Source organism: Triturus cristatus, chromosome 2_1, assembly GCF_964204655.1.
Source record: "Triturus cristatus chromosome 2_1, aTriCri1.1, whole genome shotgun sequence".
NCBI lineage: Eukaryota > Metazoa > Chordata > Amphibia > Caudata > Salamandridae > Triturus > Triturus cristatus.
This window is the reverse complement of record NC_140581.1, coordinates 272102095-272117663: the sequence shown is the minus strand read 5'-3', so window position 1 is coordinate 272117663 and position 15569 is coordinate 272102095. Positions and strand designations below refer to the sequence as shown.

General features: G+C 44.6%; 1 long non-coding RNA gene across 2 annotated transcripts in view; it reads right to left on the bottom strand.

Annotated features, from left to right (window-relative positions):
• Positions 1–1003: 1003 nt before the first annotated feature.
• Positions 1004–15569, bottom strand: part of LOC146864091 (uncharacterized) — a 466081-nt gene continuing 451515 nt past the window's right edge. For both annotated transcript variants that reach the window (XR_014970049.1, XR_014970051.1), the window contains one exon: positions 1004–2906. This is a non-coding gene — a long non-coding RNA (uncharacterized LOC146864091). The remainder of the gene's footprint in view (positions 2907–15569) is intronic.

The following is a 15569-nucleotide window of genomic DNA, read 5'->3' as shown; positions in this document are numbered from 1 at the left end:
GCTTCAGTAACATTAATCAGCTCCAGGTTGTGGAGAATGTTTTTTAGAACCGTTTGTCAGTTCCTCAGTCCTGCTCCTCATATGAATATTATGCCAAACTGGGGGTTCCTTTTCTGTCGGGCCTGAATAGGGTTCAGCCGGTATTACTTTCGTATAAAGTCTGGACCTGCGAGCAAACTGTGTTAAATCGGAAATGTATTAATGATTGTTTTAAACTGGCTCGGGCACATTCATTATCTTGGATCAATGTTTTGTTCAGACCTTGGCCATATTGAATATTTTGAGAACCCTTCTGATCTCCATTCTATCCGTAGTAAGGAGCTCAAGGCTCAATGTCTGTGTTTATTGAGTGATCGCTGATTACCCATGGAATTAGTGAAGGCCAGCGTCATAAAAAATCAGATGATTCTTGTTGTTTTTTTTTTTTGTTACAGAGTTTTATATAGCGCGAACTTGACCCGAATCGGGAATCAGAGCGCTTTACATAGCACCAGTTGCATTACATGAGGACACGTTAATTTTTGTTAGGCACGGGGAGATTACGTGATTTGCCCAGAATCACAGGATGTTCAGCGTCACTGCCGAGACTCGAACTCAGTTCCCCAGATTTGAGGTCGACCGCCCTAGCCGTTAGGCCAACTCCTCTCCCAATGGTCTACAGCCCTATCTCAATTTTGTAAAAAAAATGCCAACAGAGGTTCATCTTGACGCATTTTGGATTAAATATGTTTCATAATTTTGTTACTTTTCCTAGGATTAATGACTAGTCGAATGCTCCTATTAATTGCCCATTGTGATGATGTGTTTACCCAATGCACTCTACACATTATCTTTTTTTTGCCCTTTTTATGAGGTTCCGCATCAACACTTTAAATGGCCAATTTTACCCGACCATAATTTTAAGGAATGTCGTTCCACACTCTTGTTTTTACAGGCAGAAATTGTCTATGGTAATGTTGCTCAGATACAAATTTATCTTAAATAAATGAAAATACAAGAGGCGTTTGGCAAAACAGGAACACGTTGGTTTAATTAAACGCTGTGTCTGGGAGAGCCTGAACAGAATGCATCTGCTCAAAATTTCTCGATGTACAAAGTTTTGGCCTTCAATTTATACAGTGCATGAGGTACAAGAAAATGTTCTTTACATACCAGAAGAGCATCTTAGTCATAAATCAATCACATGTATGCATCTGATAAGGACACAAGTGGCTCTCGACCTCAGAAGAGCTAAATGTGGACCAGTGTGTATGTGTCCAGATGTTCGGTGTGAGGGGCGCATGATCGCTACATGCGGTGTGCATGTCGTCTCCTGATTGGTTGAGTGTACCTATCTGCATGTGGTATCTAGTTTTGTGTTATTTCTGGGGAACGTGAGTCTTTGGCCAAATGGGTTTTATTTGGGCCAATTATCTCACATTTGTTTGTGGTGCAAGTATCTATCTGTGGAATCGATCAGAGTTTTCCCTGGGTGTGTGTTTGCCAGTTATTTATGGGGACCTCCCCTGTGACTTGTTATATGATAAGTATGGGCATGAGTCGCAGAACCTGCCTGACCACGTATCTCTGACTCTGGGTTGATAGGGAGGTCACCTTGGGGGAATCTGAAATCAATGACGTGAGTTCATTGAAGTTCCTAAAAATAGTACGGCATCCATTGGCATCATTTTTATCGACATTATCATCATGACGCATACGTAATTGTACATTGATATCGATGGTACTGGTATTAACAAGATTATGTTGCTCTGGTCTGAACGTACATTGACATTGGTCTTATCAGCAACAACAAAATTATCGTACGGACATGGATTGTTACATATATTAGTATCACTCTTGCTGGTGTTGCTGTGCGGGCACAAGTTACAGTATTCATTGAGATTGCACTGACGAGCATTGTGCGGGCACAAGCTATGCCATACATTCACCTTCCATTTACTGATATTGTCTTTATCGGGCCTGCACATATCATGACATTCATTGACATCATATTCACTCATCCCAACATTACCGCCTCTAGTTGAGTCAAATATTCCATCCTTCTTGTATGTCATAACAGTTATGTTATTTGAAAGTGTGTGTGTAGTGTTGATTGCTTTTTCCCTAACTGAGGGCATACTAAAACAATTTGAGGACTGCTTTTTTACAGCAAGAAACCCCCACTTTTAGGAAACAACATAGCAGAAGTACAGCAAGGAGAAATGGCAACACGGATGTTAATAACTTGGACACCCAATAGGTGTTCCACGAAAACATACTATGTAACCAGTCCTGCTTTGGGCACATCCCTCCTTCTTCATATCGGCTTGTAAATTAGGCAGATCTTGGATGGCATGCGCTAATGTCCCATTGTTTATGTAATTTCTGGGGGGAAAAGTACAACAAGTCATCAAGTCCAGCACATACTGATGTTGCATCACCATAAGGGGGATTGCTCATAGTTCCTTCTTGATAGAGTTTAGGCTGAGCTCAGTATTAATAATCATTTGCATCAACTCCCATCTGGTTATTTGCAACAATCAGCCATTTGCTTTTGTTTGTACGGTGAAAATGGGTGTTGATCCACCAGTGATTACTTGAGCTTCTGTGAATAATCTGAATTAATCTGAAATGTCTTTGTACTGATTCCAGCCAAAATAATCAGCCGTTCTTCTCCTTTGAGCCTGATGCAACAGGGTTGCTTTCTTCTGTAACGGATGTTGAGACAACTCGGACAGATCTTCTCCAGGGATGACCAAGGTTGGGGTGTGTATGGTCACGAGGGCGCAGAGGCCCGTCATCCAGGGACGGGCTGGTTGTAGGCAAGGTCACTGCATTGCCAGTAGACATCCATTAGCGTGGAGGTGCCCCATTGCAGGTCCGGTACGTGAAGAATATTGCTGCCCAACAGTGTGGTTCGTTTGCCTCTGAAACATAAAGTGTACAATGTAAGTTTTGGTAAAATTAGGGGTTACTCCTTCCCCTCCAACCAGGTGCACGCTATCCCAGATTTCCTGGAAAGGGGTTTCTATGTTGGTGTTGGACCCCCTTCATGGGACTTGTTTCCTCCGCATGATTAAGATGAATGTCCCTGCACTTTAAGTCGATGTCAAGGGTCTATTGATCATTGAAGAAGGTGGCCCCAAAGATATTAAGAGCCACTCTGGGACCGCAGACGGACACAAGAGCGAATGTGTTTGTGCACTGGTGTGGTGATCGTGCTACCTCCAAGAACCTTTTCTCCAGGAAGTCCCAGGGGCAAACAGTATCCTCCCCTGTGGTGCCCTTTTGCACATCCTTTCTACCTCAGATTGGATGTCACTTGGCTCAGTGAAGAGATATAGTGCAGTGGGATTGGTCTCATACCGGGTGATGTTTACTAATGTCCTACGGAGTTCTAGTCTATTGAGTTGGATTTTTGCCTTGATCCTACAGAGGTACAGAAGGATGTGGCATTTTGTTCTTTCAGGGGCTATCTCCTGTGCTAAATTAAGTCTGTCTGCTCCTACAGCGTGAGGTATCAACAAACAGATGTACCATGATCTGTTCGTAGTTTGTGTCCCTACCTCGGACATGTGTTAGTACCAGATGTTGTGAGGAGTGCGCTGTGTAGTGCTTCAGGAATACCAGCGTTTGGTTGACGTAGGTGTATGTGAGATGAGAGAGGATCTGTGCATCCATTTCAAGAATGTAGAGATTACAAAATCATGTACATTTTTGGTCCTGGAGGAGCTAGAAAGTACCCCGGCTAAGGAGCGCGTGTACAAAAATATAAGGCTACATAACTTGGAAAGCATTTGCAGAATGTAAAATTGTCTTCAGGAGAGATGACGGCAGGCGTCTGGGTCGGTCTTTTGTTATTCGCTGTCTGTGGACTGGTGGCTGTTGTTGGGGCACCAAGGGGCTGTTTGCCATCTTGGTGCTGTGTAGAAAGAGTGTCTCTTAAAAATGAAGTCAGAAAGTCAATTGAATTCTGTAGTACTTGAGCAACTGGCCTTTTGAAAGTCTTTTGAGGATCCAGTTGAAAAGAATGGCAGGTTACAGCAATGTTGGATCACGGACCTGTTGGATAAGAGCTTTGGGTCGTAGGTTAACTGGGAAAAATACATTTGTTAGGCTTTTATTGGAACATTACTGATTCATCTGTAAAAAGATCCTGCTATATGGTTTTACTGAGGAGCGACTTTACCTATCAGGATTGGATGGTGGTGATAGCTTTTTCAACGGTATAGGTGAGGTTTTTTAACTAATTTACTTATTTTAGAGAGCTTTAACATTTTGGGGACGACTGGGGATTTTTAAACTAATTTTAATGCATTTAGAATTTTGGGGATGACTGGGGATTTTTAAACTAATTTAAATGAATTTAGAATTCTGGGTCCCCCTCTCCCCACCCTCTTGTCACGTTGCAGAAGAGACAGTATTTTCTCTGTAAGCTACTCTGTTCAGAGCTCAATGTTTAAGCAGGTGCTGAAGTGTCCTTTTGACCTATCTGAGCTGCATACAATTGTGAATAGAGGCAGATGTTTGCTTTTTAAGTTTAATGTTCCATTGACATGTGCGTACCGTTTAGGTCTTTCCACGTGTCATGGGACAAGGTTTTTCTAATTTGGCCTAATTTCCGGGTCCCGCCCTTCTTCTGGAATGGTCGAGAACCTTTGGGCTCTTTTGTGTTTGTCCTGGTGGGCTATTCCCTATTCGTGGGTGTTGCCACTTCTAACAAAGGATACTGGGGGTGGTTGGACGGTAGTGTGTGAACCCCTTGTTGGGTACCTGCAGAAGAAAGAATGGCTGGGACTATGTTTGCTTACAGTGTCTTCTTTGCACAAGGGGTCCCGTCGGGCTTTAGACATCCAACCTGATGGTGGTGGCGTAAATGAACTTGGTGGGACTTTCTGATGCAGTGAGGCCCATGAGCTGGGCTTTTTGTTCGGGCTTTGAGGATCTGTTGCAGGGAGGCTGTTCTCCGGACCCTGTAGTTTGAACTCAGCCATGGCTGGGATAGGGCCGTCTACTCCTTTGGAAGCAGCCTCTTGGCGCCCTGTGAGTGGCATTTTGACCAGATAGGAATCGTTGACGTGCCCACCCCGGAAGCAGGCTGAGAAGGTTATCTGTGGAGATCCTCTACCTCCCGCCGCTCCCCTCTCCCCTGAACCCTAGATGTTCCAGATCTATTGCTTCTGGCAAGGTGTGATCCAATGGGTCGACCTCAGATGGTTTTGAAAGTGTTTTGGAGGAGAGGAGGATAAAGCCGAATGCTCTGCCCACTGAAGGGAGTCTAGTGAGCAGTTTGGGGCTTATTGCGTGGTGAGTAGGTGAACTGAAACTGCTGCTCGCTGATGGATTTATCTACTGACTCAGTGCTGGAGTAGTATGAGACCCGTGGAGCTCTAGTGTACTTTTCGAACCCTCTTTCCCAAACCACCTGAAAGAGCTAGCTTGCACCACTGGAGCATTCGCCAAGTTTTTGAACTATAGGCGGGCCTCCATTTGAAAGAGGCCTGAAAGGCATTGGAGAGTGGGGTCCATTTGAACTGTGGCGCTCCCTGGTGGTATGGGCATGAGGACCTGGGTGCCTGCTTTCATGCAGCGGTGGAGGCCGCCCTGCTCCCTTGTCAGACTGTCTTCCCCCTGGGGGGAACAGTCAGTTAACTCACCTCGGGGTATCAACAGCAGGAGGGGCCTGTGGGCACTTGGATGGGGAACACCAGTGTGGATTTCCGATCAACATAGCATGGTTGTCCTGAGGTTTTCCTGTGTGAACTCAAAGGTTTTGAATTATCCTTACTGCTTGGTGTTAAAATGTTTGAAGTTATCCATACCGTTGCTGTTAAATAAGTGTTTTGAGGTATTCTTATGGCTTAAATTAAAGGTTTTGAGTTGTCCCTACTGTTGTGATGGTGTTTTTTCGTTTGTGGTGATTTTCCGGAAGAGAGAGTGTAGTGGGTGCGGTTGATGAGGCTCTGGAATCACTGCTTGTTCGGGGGGCTCTGGGGTTTTCCCTGTGTGTAGGTATTCTGCAGGGATAACCCTGATGCCAGTGTATTCCGTACGTGGTATACCTTGTGGACACAATTGGCGGACTTGTGGTTTCTTCAGAGGCAGTAGTGGCACTCTATGGTGGTTTGAGGCCATCAGCCTTTTGGATTTCAGGTACTAGAACTCAGTGGGGTCCAGTGACTGTGTTCCTTCCCCATCAGGCACCATCTGTATATTCGTGGTCACCCGACCCCTTTGGGGGTGCTTTCACCAGTTTCTTGATTGCTCCAGCGGAACTACGGGGAGGAGAGTGTAGGAGATAACCTACCACTCCTAGCTTCACCTGCGTGTTGCTTCGCCTGGCTTCTTCCTCCTTTGACGAGGCACCGGAGTTGTGGCAGAGGCCGAATTAGGTAGCCCTGAGCCAGCCTCCCCCCTAGCCTCGGGGCATGTGATGGTCCTGAACATGCTGTGATCAGGGATCCCCAATTCCCTGTGTTCCCTTCATGCTACTGCTTTGGCCGTTTCTACGAAGCGATAGTGTGCCTGACCGGTCCACTGTTGTGCTAGCTTGTACAATCTTAAGACATTTTCCATATAACCCCAGACTGCTCTGCTAAGGACCAGTCGACATGCCGGGGTTGCTCTGGCTAGAATTCTAAAGGAGTGGGAGGATGGTGTTGGTCCGCACTCTAGGGGGGAGAGTCCAATGGACCAGTAGGTTATTGTTCCATTCTCAGTGAACTGAATGGACATTTTCAATTTGGACAATAGGTCCCGTCCTAATATATTGATCAGAGAGGAAGGATAATAGATCAACTGTTCCCTGATCTTACTTCCTCCTTTTTCCAGCTCGAGGAGTTCAGTGAGAGGGAGTTTGGCCGTGAATCCCGAAATTCCTAGTATTGTGGTAGTGGTCTTTGATAGAGGGGTTGCTCCTTCTGTAGGCATGACCTAGCCACCACAGTGTTTTGCTTAAGAGAATTGTGATCATGAGGCCCTCCTCAAGGCTATCCGGGGCTGCCAGGGAGTTGACCAGGTTCTTATGTGCCTGGGTGGTCTTTGACGAGCGCTCCCTATCTGCTCCCTGGCTGGGCAGGTCCCATTCTAGTCTTTCGACTTCACTATGGGACTTGGAGGAGCTGGAGCCTTCCTCTTCGCTGCTACTAGCTCTGTGGTTGTGTATTGTGCATTATGGGGCCCTCTCCCTGTTGGCCCACATCCTTAACAGGGTCATTTGCTGTCTCTCTTACCACTTTCGTGTGGTCTGAATGAAAGTTTTGGTGTATGCTATGATATTGGTGTCAAACGTGCCCCCTTTAGGCAAGGGGAATCTGTGTGTCTTAGTGTGGGCATGTCACTCACGGCAGTGTCTTTATAGTCTCCAAGACTATTTGGGCAACTTTGCCTGCATGTGGTCTAACAGAGTCTCCATGAGGGATGCTAACTTTTGGTTATCTTGAGACTTGCTTTAAAATTAATTACCAATTCTACTGTTATTTGGGGAAACTGTGTACATGAGGGTGGTACCAAAACTCAATTTACTGGTTATGAGCTCAAAAACAACCTGATGCATAAAATTGGTTAACATTAAAATAGAGACAATAATGCAATGAAGTGATAACAAACTGTAACAAAAGTGCAATTGTTAGTTCAGGACAGTGCGAATTGTTTTTGCAGCAGAAAACTAGCAATCATGAACTTTTGATTTGGAAAACCAGTTATCATTACTTAAAAGCACAGACTTATTGATGAGACAGACATTTAAACATGCGGCATGATTTAGCAAAATGCGAGAGCACCACATCATCAATAAATGGAAAAGACCTAAAAGAGACAATAAAAGTAGACAGCAAAAAAATATTGTGTCCAAACAACTGAGCCCTCTCATAGTGCCTACGGCCCCTGGAGAGTGCATGCTCTGCACAATATGCGGAACCAGGTGAGCCCGATAAGATATCACAAAAGCGGACAAAAATAGGAACAATTTGATCGGAGAAAAAGGAATAACCTGATATTATCAGCTCTCTATGGCCAGACACAAGCTATACCTGATTCACTCAAGTATGAAAATGTTTCCCTAACTGCCCCATCCTAAGTTGGCAGGGTATGCCCAGATGTAGGTCCCTTGCTCACTTTGCCACTGGATTCAAGCTAGCCTGGCTGATGACGGCTGATTAGCCAGAAACCGGTCCCAGGATGCTTGTTTCCGGTCCAGGGAAGACATGGCTTGGCAGTTCGGGCTGGACTGTTCCCATGAGGCACAGGTTCAGACTGATTTGCATATGGCCATGTCTGAACTGGGATGGCGGAGTGAGCTAAAGAATGATGATGGATTAAACCCAGATCAGTTGACTGGGGGTGAGTGCTTGCAATGTTCAACACTCCGTCCATCATCCCCTTTGGTTTTGTTTTTTGTGGACAGATGCCGATGGTCCAGAAAGGCGGAAGGAACTTCGGGAGCTGTAGCTCAGCTTCTGCTGAGGTTTAGGCTTCGCCTTTGTGCCTGCTTGTGCTTTGTCTTCAGAGGGCGATCCAGCAGCAGCGGATTTTGGATTGCTCTGCTGCTCAATGGGGGTTCCTGTGATTTTTCAGGAGGGAGGAGGAAGGAAGGAAGGTAAAGGAAAGAAGGGCGAGGGAACGGAAAAGAGAGAAGGAGGAAGGAGAGGGAAGAAAGAAAAAGAAGGGGGAAAAAGGGCGGTAAGGCAACCTCCTCAGGTAGGCGTTTTTCATAGCTTCCTCTTGTAGGGGGACCTTGACTGTCATTAACCGGTACTGTTGGCATTTTACTTCTACAAGTACTTATTATGTCCATTACCGGTATATTATGTTTTCCTAGTCACTAACATTATATGCGCTCTACTGTCATGCGACAGCTTTGCACTAAAATTGCTTCACCAGTCCCTCCTAACCAACGCAAGAAAGCTGCCCAGAGCAGAGTAGCTGGCTGGTGAGATAAACAGATGGAGCCCTTGGCAGCCGGTTCCATTTTCTCTTTTCATCATGGCCAGGCAGTGGATGAGGAGGGCAAGGGTCTAGTCGGTGGATCAACCCTGCATAAGTTGAGCATGGTGGAGACCCAAGCAGAAACAACACGTACCTTCTCTGCAATCTCTAGTGGCTCAGAGAACTCAACTCCTTCTCCAGCTCCGGCTTTAGCTTTGCTGACGTCAGATCGGGAGCTTGATAAAAAGGAAGAGAGCCGGCCTCCTCAAAAAGTTAAAACTGTTCCCCTATTTCAAAAGGTCAGACTTAAGCCCGCCAGCGAGGTGGGCCATGATGAGGCCAGGACAGAGTTATTGCAGGGTAATTCGACTACAGTTGGGTCAACGCTGCTGACATCTCCAGGGGGGCAACTCTAATGAGCAGGAGAAGCTAAACTTTAGCGCCTCAACTGTTCCTGCAATCCCAGATGAATCTTCCTCTGGACTCTCTGTTGTTCAAAGCTCCTGCCCTTGCTCCAGTTATCACGCAGTTGCTCTTAAACCTAATGTTCCTAATGTTCCTGCACAAGCATCTTGCTCTAAAATCTCCAGTGCATCACAGGAGCTTCTTTCAGAATCTGTTAAAAAGGTACTGTATACAATACTGGTGGAGATCCGTGGCCTAAAGGTCCAGCAAGCTTTAGACACATAGTTAATAAACCAAAGACTTATTAAGATGGAGAAGACTCTGCTGGTACTTCCAAAACAGTTACAGGCAGCGGAGCAAAGAATCTCAGATATTGAGGATAAACTGGTGCCTCTGCAATCTCGTTCCACAGCTGAATTTGCAAAAATTACAGAGCTAGAGCTGAAACTAGAATCACTGGAGAACCACACACGGGGTTCTAATCCTAGATTCAGAGGAAATCCTGAAGGGAGTGAATCCTAGGATCAAATACAGTCAGTTCCTCAGCTTATTATTAAGTTGATCAAAGATTACATCTTACCATCGGCACCCGAGGATTTGGCAATTATGCGGGCACATAGAGTTCCTTTTCATCAAACACCTTGGGCTAAATATCCACAAACTATCCCGGTCAACTTTTCGGACTTTCAGATCAAGGAGCAAGTTCTCACAAAAGCAATCCAGCAGAAGACGTTTACAGTCCTGCAAAACGCCACTTTGGAGATTTTTTCTGATCTTTCCGTGACATCAGCTAGGCGTAGGAAGGCGTTTCAACAACTAGCCTTTGAGTTTAGATCAATTGGCATTCAAGCCTCCTTAGTTCAATCCACAAAACTCAAAGTTCTTTGGAAAGGACAATTCAAGATCTTTAATGTTCTTTCTGAAGCCCAAGATTTTTTAAAGTTAATCAAAACCTAAAGATGTATTAAGGATTTGCATGAATCTTTTTTTTTCCCCTTTGGTTTTTGTGGTCTGCAGGGCCCATTTGGGGGAGCGGGGGTGGTGGTGGGGGAGGCGATTCTGACAGGATAGGATGCATGGCATCCTGCAGATAGGGATTCCGTGTGGCTTGTGGCAAGGGAGGCACCTGTCAGGTAGATGGGTAGGGTGGGCTGGGTGAGGGATAGGTTGGCGTAGCAGCAAAAAAACGAGTGGATCAAAGTCATCTTGTGTTTTACATAGGTTTTTTTTAGTTTTCAATATTTAAGCTCAGGTGTTTTTGTGTGATGAAAGTTGTTATTCCGATAACAAATGGATAGTATCAGAATAACTTATTGCAATGCGAATGGGTTGTTGAACTCAAGAAAAGCAAGTAGAAATGTTGACTCAGCTGCTTACCTTTTCTCAAAAGGTTTTGTTTCTGCAGGAAACTAATTTTAAGTCAAATTCACCCAAATTGGTTCTTCCTAAGGGGTATAATCAAGCCTATTTTGCTTCTGCAAATGTGTTTTCTCGTGGTGTGGTGATTATATTTTCTAGCAACTGTGAAGTACAAAAAATCAGTGGAGATGTTCAAGGCTGATCTTTTGAATTATTACGGTCCTATATTTGATAATACTTCGGCTTTGCTCCAGATTTATGACTTATTGGTTGGCTCCAAGGGTTCAATAATTTATGGGGTGGTGTTTCAATTTTATTCAGGATATCCGCTTAGATACTTCAAATCCAGCTAAGAAGCAATTAAAACCTAAATCAGCTAAGTAGATAAATAGGATGAAACAAGATTTTGCCTTGTTGGACCCCTGGCGTCAAAATCATACAGGGCGGTCTCACTATACTTGCTATTCTTCTAGGTATAAGACCGCCTTCCGAATAGATTTTTTTTGGATTGACAATCTGCTTTCCGGAGGGGATCGGATATTATTTACAACTCTTTTTCTGACCATTAAGCTATTTCCATAAGAATCCAGAGGAATACAACAAGGTCTAGAAGTAGCAAGTGGTGGTATTTTGATAAATCCCTTTTGGTAGATGTAGAGTGGATTGCGGTAATGCAGTCCTTCATCAAGCATTTTTTCTAAGTTAATGAGTATACCGCTCTGGTGTTTTCTATGTGGGAGGCTTTTAAAGCAGCCTTCAGAGGGCAGGTAATAGCATACATATCTGCAGTGAATAGGCTTTGGTCCCAAGAGATATTGGCGCTACAATTGGCAGTGGAGAAAGCTTCTGCTAAATTAAAGAAGGCCAGGTCTGAATCTCAAAAAGCAGCTTCCCTTCAAGACTTAGCAGCAGCTAAAGATAAGGCGAGGCAGTTTTTTAAAATTTAGAGGCAATTAAAGGGAGTAAGGATTTTAAGCAAAAAGTATACGAGGAGAGTCAACATATAGGACGACATCTGGACTGGGGTATGAAAATCCAGAAAAGTCAAAATACAGTCACCCAGATTAGAGATCTGCTTAGGGGCTCAGTTGTAGATTCAAAGAATGAAATTCTTGGGGTTTTTCTGCATCATTTCAGAACTATTTATGAGGTGACACAGGAAATTACTTCAGCTTCACTTACACAATATTTGTAATCTATAGAATTGCCCTCTATCTCAAAGAGTGACTCCCTCGATAAACCTGTCTCACAAATCAAAGTTAGCAATGTATTGAAATCTATAGCTAATGCAATAGCTCAAGGTAACAAGGGCATCCCTGTTGAAGTTTTTAAGGTCTTTGAGCCCTTGCTTCTGCCCTTCCTTACTAGGCTTTATTATTTGATTTAAAAAACTATGAGCCTGTATCTAAAAACTTTAAAGAAGCAGGAGTGGTATGTTTTCTTAAGAAAGATAAGTATCCTAAGGCTACTGGTTCATATCGACCCATAAGCCTATTAAACAGATTATAAAATATTAGTAAATGAAGGGGGCCCCCTCAACTCATCTGTAAAGAGCTGTGTGTCTTGCTCTAAAGCAGCTCCAGTGTGCAGCCTGCTCTGAGCTCCTCGCGCTTTATGAAGAGAAACAAAGTAACAACTTACATTGTTTCTCTTCAGTCACAGCCCACTAGGACCATGACAAGGGTGGGGGCCCTCAGCGAGAGCATTCTCCACAGGGCACTGCTCTTCTGAGAAGGAATGAGGCAGCACAGTGTGGACTGGTGAAGGAGAAGGTTTGCAGCTCCAGGAACACAACTCTGCTGTGACGCATTGGAAGGTACAACATCTGGGGCAGAGCTATCGGTGGTGCAGCCAGTGCAGTGGCACCGGGGTTCAGCAGCAAGGGGGTCATCTTGCCTGTGTAGACTGCATTTATTTTACTTGTTGGCTCCTCGGATCATTGTTTTTTCTCGTATCTGCCCTGCACCAACCTCTCTGTTTTCACTCGCTGGAGAGAAAGAAACTGGAAGGACAGGTAGAAAAACAAGCATTTGCAGTGCAATAGGTCACGCAATTTTAGGTATTGGAATTGTAAATGATAATGCCTTTTATTTATTTGTTTAAAAGACAACACATAAATAGAAGGCATTGTCATTTACAATACCAATAGGTCAAAGTTTCGAAAATACGAGACCTATTGCATTGCAAATGCTTTTTCTAGTTTCTGTTGTACTTTACACAAATATTCGTCATTTGCATGCTTGCTTGCTAGCGAGCACTGCATGTACTACCCCCGGATAGTTTTATATTGACACACACAACACTGTATACACGGCAAGCACACGTCATCTCCAGTGAGCCATGTATTCACTAACTGCACACAAATAGTTTTACATTGGCACATACACCTTACCCAGTGAGCGCTGTATGTACCGAGTCCGGATCGGTTTACATTAACTCACACAGCCCTGTATGTACTGCACTCAGAAAGGTTTACATTGCCATACAAATCTTTGCTAGAGAACTCCTTATGTGCTGTCTCTAGACAGTTTTACATTCACACGCCTTCTCTAGAGAACTCTCTATGATCTGTGACAAGAAAATGTTACGTTGATGCACACAGCTTTCCTAGTGAGTGCTCTACGTACAGTGAACAGAATGTTTTACATTCACACCCAAGCACTGTAGGTGCTGTGGCTGTGGCCATATAGTTTTATATTCACACACACACACACACACAGCACTGTGTGTGCAGTGCCCAGATAGTTTTACATTCCCACACAAGGCACTGTATTCACACTCAAGGCACTGTTTGTGTTGTGCCCAGATAGTTTTCCTTTTACAAACAAGGCACTGTATTCACACATAAGGCATTGTACCCAGATAGTTCTACTTTCACACACTAGGCAGTGTGTTGTGCCCAGATAGTCTTGCATTCACACACAAGCCACTGTGTCTGTTGCGCCCAGATAGTTGTGCATTCACAAACAAGGCACTGCGTGTGCTGTGCCCATAAAGATTTACATTGGCATACACATCTTTCGTAGTGAGTGCAATGTGTACTGTGCCCAGATAGTACCACGTTGACAAGAAGCTGTCTCCTATTGAGTGTTGTATGTATTGCAACAAAATAGTTTTTCATTGGCATACACATAGGTAAACTCTGTATGTACTGTGCCCAGATAGTTTCTCATTTACATGCACTTGTCCTCAGATGTGAAGTGTGTACTTTTCCCAGAACATTTCTCATTGCCATGTACATGTCTTCTAGCAGGTGCAAAATGAACTGTGCCTAGATAGCTTCACGATGACATGCACACATTTCTTGTGATTCTAATGTATCCAAATAGTTTTCATTGTCATGCACGTCCCCTACAATGTGTTTCTTGATAACATGTATGTCGCCTTGTATGTGCAGTATGTCCTGTGCCCAGATTGTTTCACATTGGTGTGCACTTGTCTTTCTGGTATGTGAAGAACTGCCCAAATAGCTTCACATTGTTACGCTTGTCTCCACGGTCTAAGTGAGCTCTGTGTTCGAAGGGTTTCACATTGGCATATCTGCGTCTCCTAGTGTAATGTATGTTCCATGCTCAAAGAGTTCCACATTGGCATGTATGGCGTTTAGTATGCGTAGTAACCTGCTGGTCGTATGTACTGCACCAGCTAGTTTCTTTTTCAAGTCTCCTTCCTGTGCCCTCTCGACGGGCCCATGTCTGTTAGCGTTGCATGCCCGGCGCCCTGCCACTTGAATTGACCCCGTGACACTGTGCAAATGATTTACACAACACATAATTACTTTTGTGTGAAGAGTGTAACCCCCTCCCCCGGCTATGTTTCCAGTTGACGGATGTCAAAAGGAGAAGAGCAGGGGAGATTCAAAAAAAAAATTCTGACCACGAAACTGAAGCCTCGCGCCAGGGCGAGGGTGAAGTGTACCTCTCGCTCCTTCAAGATTGTTTTCTTTCTTGTGTGGTAGAACAGATGATAATCAGGTCAGCTAAGTCGTATCAGACACAAGTACACAACATGCAGTTCATGCTGGCAAGCTTTTGCCATGGTGCCACCGTCGATGGGATGGGAAGGGAAAGAACCAGGACAATGGCAAACCTGATGCCCCGCATGAACAAGCATTTGCAATGCAATAGGTCTTGCATTTACGCAAGACCTATTGCATTGCAAATGGTATGCATCAGGGACAAATGAAGGGAGGGCGGGGGGGAGAAGGCATGGACAACGGAAGGTGGGAGAAGGCACAGACAATGGGAGGGCGGACGGAGGGGAGAAGACATGGACAATGGGAGGGTGGAGGGAGGGTAGAAGGCAGGGACAACGGGCGGAAGCAAGATAATGAGAAGGGGTTAAATAGAAAGGATGAGAGTAAATTAGGCAGAGAGAGAAAGAGAGATGAAGGGTGAGAGAACAGAGGGCCCGATTCACAGAAGTAATCTATAAACACCAAAAGTAGTAAGTTTGAATGTATGTTCTTATGACGCATTCTTTTTCCCTGCAGGGAATCACAGCGCGGTTGTTACAACGACCGCGTCGTGATTCCGGATACCATTACTCCGCAAGTTGGAACAACGACTTGCGGAGGGGGGGCACTGGATGTTGGAATAGTATAATTTACTATTCCAACTCCAGTCTGTGTGGACAATAGGGAAGAAGTTGGATATTAAATCCAACACCTCCCCCCCCCCCCCCCCCGCAAGTCGTTGTTCTGACTTGCGGAGTAATGGTATGCGGAATCACAACGCGGTCGTTGTAACGACCACGTTGTGATTCCCTGCAGGGAAAAAGATTCATGGAAAACCTTGTTTACCAGTAAGTTTAGGATTTTGTCTCAGATTAGTTCTTTGAATCGGCACCTAAGAAGAGAAGAAGAAGACTTTGAGAGGGAGAAAATGAGAGAGAAGATACAA